Raw genomic sequence first — 5,634 nt, forward strand, 5'->3', positions numbered from 1 at the left:
GCAGTCTTGTGGACAACTACTGCTCAAACACCTTGTGACTAGATGTCTACAGGACTGGACACTGTGTCGTGACACCAAGTGAAGTCTAATGTTTAAGACAGATACTTATCCCATGAGCGATATCCAAAAATTGTGGGGACCGATGACCTCAATTCCTTTGGCTTTACAAAAATAAGGTAGGGTTATACATGCAAAGGATACATAGTTTGCAATCCTGAGACTGCCTAGGGTGAGACTGCCTACTAGATATGAGTAGGGGTCACTATGTGCAGATATGGCTGTGTGAGTATGGGTTGTTTGCTGGACAGTCAGGAAGGGGGGGGGTGCTGTGGAGGGGATGATGGGTATTCAGTTATGTATCCAGGTGTGTTGAGGTTGGATGGCTCAGTTCAGACCAGACCATTATGTGGATATGTGCTGGTAACGTTTCTGTACATGTGTATCGCACATTTTAATGTTCATATATTTGTGGGATTGTGTTCTACAGTATGGCCTATCAGGTTGCATTGCAGATGTGAATATTTGTTCTTTGGTTATCTTTCTGATTCACCCACTGCTCTCTCGTACACCTCCAGCTCACCTATTGTGCATCCAACCCAGTCTCCCCTTGGCAAATTATTACATTACCCGTCACCCCCCCACCCCCATATTCTACAGACACCATCCATCCCTTCTCTGGTTGATGGCCCATGGCACAGTTAACAGAACACATTGTGTACACTACATCTCTCTGGTACCAATATGGTTGTGAAGTCTACCCTAGCATTTTTGATCACTCACATGCTGTACTTCACACACATAGGTACACGCAAATACTTATATTTCATGACATGGTACGTAGACCCGGGTAATACCCTTTCATCTTTGGGCCGTCTTGACAAGGACGACTTGGACTGCAAATGGGCAGATATTGGGTGAATGCTCTGACCATTGGTAGGGTTGCCACATTTTCATATGACCAGGATGAGACTTTTTCGGGGCACACATCAGATTTTACAGGCCAACACATACCCATGGTTGGTACAAAGGATAGAACTTTAGTTTTATGCCTAAATATAAGCTTATTGTTGTAGCAATTTAGTTGCTTATTCTGTTTCGTTTACTTGCTTATTCTGTTTCTTGTAACATTTAGATATTTTACATACGGAAATAAATATTGTTTGGTACTATTACATAAAATATGGGACATAATTATGTCCTACAATTGCAGGACATTTGACATTTATAATGGCTTTGGTATGGACACAACTGCCTTATGGGTGGACTGTCCCTCACAATTTGGGACAGGTGGTAGCCTTAACCATTGGGCTAGGCTTAGCAATTGGCTGTGCGCTAACACGATGCGTTTCTCTTCCACTTGGTATAACTATCAACACTACAATGGAATACAGGCACGGGGTTTTAAATGTCATTTGTTCGAGGGACGGGGACTCAATATTCAACTATGTGCCTTTGTGTTTACTTTTTATTTTGGTGTTCGCAAAACTGTCTTGTATGCTTTGCATACATTTCAGTATCCACAGACACTGACAGGAGTGATTACTATTAGAGGCAGTCTGTACTAGTCAACATTTTAGGTTGTGCATATGCAGCCGATATGTTCATGCCTCCGTGCAGTGATTGGACATGCCAACTGTATTTGTGCATGTTTCCTATGCATGTGGCCATTACGGCAGCATGCCTTCATTAATATGCATGTGGTGATTCTGCACCATCTCTATGCCGCACAGTTGGCGCAAGGCTAACACCATCCTTGTGCCGAGCTTCATGAATCCCAGGGCAAATCTTATTAGTTTGTCATACAGTTTAGTAGGAGATTTGGATCAGGCTGCTTTAAGCTTATCTTGAGATGATAAAAACTTAACAATATCTGATCAAAGGGAAGAGTTAGTTTTGGATGAAGTAGAAACTAGAGACCTGTGTGCTCTTTCTATACCATATGACATAGCTTCAGATAAATTTAGAGTTCTTAGGAAGCCAGGCAGTAACAACATTGACCATATTTTCTTCTTCTATTTTTTCAGGCAGTCCAAAATTATGAATATTATTTCTTCTGGAACTGTTCCCTAAGTCATCGATTTTGTTTAGTAATATGGCATTCTGTTGCAGTACAAATTCAATGTTGTCTGCCTTCTATGTCATTAAGGACATCTTCCATTCCAGATATCTGAGTTTTCTGTTGTTTTAAAATCTTGTATATCTGTTCTATTTAGTACATTTTTCTTTAAAGCTGTCAAGTTTGTAATCCATTCTGTCCATTTCTTGTATGTTAGAAAGAACAGATTGGAGTTCTTTCGTCAAAGCTAAGTCCTGAAAGACTGTCATTGAATGACTCATTTCACAGCTACTGGTACACACCTTTCAAATGAATAATTTGACAGGAAAAATTTCAAATATTTAGACTTTTTTTAGATAATATCCTTCTATGTAGTATCAGGTAACTGGTTTTGTTCAAAAAATGGTTTAGGATATTATAAAAATAAAATTTCCTGTCAGAAATAGAAATAGCGTAGCAGAGCAAGAAAACTGCACTGCTAGCCTGTCAGCATTCTCACACAAGCATGTGACATGTTCACAAATAGATAGAGTATATGTTTCAAATGAGATCACTAGAAGAATAGATAATGTCAAAGTAGTCTCTTGCCCAGTGTCAGATCATAGCATGAAAACATTAGAAGTTATATTGAATTCTAGTAACAACATCCCAATAAAAAGGATTCCTACATTTATAATCAATATGAAAGACTTTAAGGAGTTCTTTAATAAAGAAATTCAAACTTTTATTGAAATTAATGATACAGGTAACACCTCAGAGATTTTTGTATGTGGCTTTTTAAAAGCATACATTTTTGGCAAAATTACAAGCTGGTGTGCACAAAAACAGAAACAATGGGCCAAAGAATTGATAGATTTACAGAAGAAAACTGATAAGTTAAAATTAGATCGTCAGAAAGGAATTAATAACTTAATGGAAGAAATATATAGCTTACACAGTAAATATTTAGAAATTTTACTACATAAAACTATGATAAATTTAGAAAAATTTAAAATAACTAATTATTCCATAAATCCTAAATCCATGCATAAATTGGCTACTAGAAAAAAGAAATGATTGTTATGTATAACCACATCGAATAATTATTCTCCTCTAGCAGTAAAAAGACATTTTTGAAGTAGAAGATAGTCTGGATGCTTTCAGGCCAATTTTAATAAGATTAATCAACACAAACCAACAATGGATACACAAGATTGAATTAAAACATTTATAAAATAATATACTGAAAATAGACTGTCAGAGGATCAAATAAAAATAACTGCCATGCCTATATCAATGTCTGAATTCAAAATTCAAATTAAGAAATTAAAACCCAATAAGGCACCAGAAATGATCGTATAATACCTGAACTATTTTTTAATAGTTAAAGGACCTACAAAGGTAACACCATCATGGAAATACACACTAATATCCCCAACTGTAAAATCTGACAAGAACTCAACACAATGTTCTTCAGTTTCATTATTTAATGTAGATTATAAAATATTCATGGCAATCTATGCCTCTAGAATAAAACAATTTCTTCCAATGTTGACAATGATCAGATTGGGTTTTAATGAACAGCAGCATTTATGATAATATCAAGAAAATACTATCAATATTTGATTATACTAATAATTCAAAAAATAACTAGCTTTGGTTAGTCTGGATATCAGTAGTGCATTCAATTCAATTAATTGGAAGCACTTACTATTAGTACTGGAGGAATGTAATTTTCCAAACAATTTATTATAATCAATTAAACTTCTCTATGAAAACTCCTTTGCATACATTAAGATAGGCCCATATACTTCTCAATCAATCATGATTACTAAAGGTACTGGGTTGTCCTTTGTCCCCATTGCTTTTTGATCCAGTTATGCAACCTTTTGCAAATTATATAAAATCAAATAAAAACATCAAAGGCATGCTAATAAATAATGATTTAATCCCCAAAATACAATTATTTGCAGACAGCATCCTATTAACATTGACTGATACAATTTTTTTCCTATTGCAGTATTCCAAGCAAGAGAAACATTCCAGCAAAAATTGGGACACAATTTTAATGAGAATAAGACTAAAATACAACATGTTAATTATAGTATTAATAAAATAGCTAAGAAATTACATAAATACAAAGTGATAGATGGTAACATCACATACTTAGGGATAATATTGTCTCATAATATTAAAGATATAACAACTCTTAATTATAATAACTAAAATTCCATAAAACAAACTCTTAATAAATGAAATATTTTTTCCATTGTGGAAGACTCTCCTTAATCAAATGATTATAGGTTCATATGTTCATAGGTGTGCACCAGGCTAATGGCCCTGGAGCCTTTACAAGCCTAGCCCATAGGATTACCCTGGCATCATGCCACCTGACCTTAGTTTCCAGTGCCTCTGTCAAGTAGAGCCACTGGAGTGATCCCCGGGGTGAATTTTCTATTTCCCATCCACTCATCAAGATTTCTCTTAAAGAGGGCCAGTGAGGTGCTCTGTTTGACATGTATGGGAAGTCTATTCCATAGCACATGCATTCTCTGGATTATGAGCCTGTCCCTCCAGCACATTCTGTTGACTGTGGTAATGAGGTTGAGGTCTCTGGAGAGTGTGGTGTGAAGGGATTTCTTTATATGTAACACCAAATTAGCCCTTGCAAGTACGGTAAGTGCACGGCCCCAAAATACTGAAAAGCAACCATAAAAAGCAGGAGACCAGCATACAGTGGTGTAAAAAGACTTCCTCTGTTTATTAATACATATCCACAAGGCAAAGCACAGACCAGATTCGGCGTAAAATTTACCAAGCGCTTAGTTGATGTACTTATGGCATATTATGATTGGTCCATAGATACATGTATTACTGAAGTTGCCACGATTTGTGAGGAAACTAAAGCCTTTGAGGGCCAGCCTTGTTATAGCTCTTGTTTAAAACAATTGAGTCAAGAATTCTTTGCCCTTGAACAACAGTTAAGAGATAGAAAGATGCAGAAGTTCCACAGGGATAAAGGTGATTGTGAAAGGGGTAACCCATTTGGTCCATACAAAAATGTGAAATTTGGGAATTTGGGGACTAAACCTACTAAGCGGAAAAGGTCCAGGTCCATTCTTAAAAAAACAATATGATCATATGGTGGTACATCGGGGAGGACTCTTCGTCCATTATGGACATAGATTCACAATCCACCACAACTTCCCCGGCTTCCAAACATAGGAACTCTAACATCCCTTTAGTGGCAGGGTCCACAGGGGTGGGAGAAAATATCACAAAGGTCAGCAATGTGGAAACACTACTCAGAATTATGACACAAAAATAGAATCCTTTACCAATGTACTTAACATTTCATCAACACCATTATCACGGTTGGAGTTACAAGTACTCAATAAAGGGTTGACCTTTGTGCCTGGCTTTTTTGTTTCAGAAGAGTCTCTAGTAAAGGATGACATGGCATCTTGCTGGATACTTAATCTTAGATTATATTTTGATATGTCTATTACTGAGCAGGTTGATAATTCTTTCAGATTTTGTAAATCCACTTTTATGCTTCCCATGCACCACTCTGTCCATATGTTCCTTAACACTGTGCT

Source organism: Protopterus annectens, chromosome 1.part1, assembly GCF_019279795.1.
Source record: "Protopterus annectens isolate FY-2018-M chromosome 1.part1, PAN1.0, whole genome shotgun sequence".
Lineage (NCBI taxonomy): Eukaryota > Metazoa > Chordata > Ceratodontiformes > Protopteridae > Protopterus > Protopterus annectens.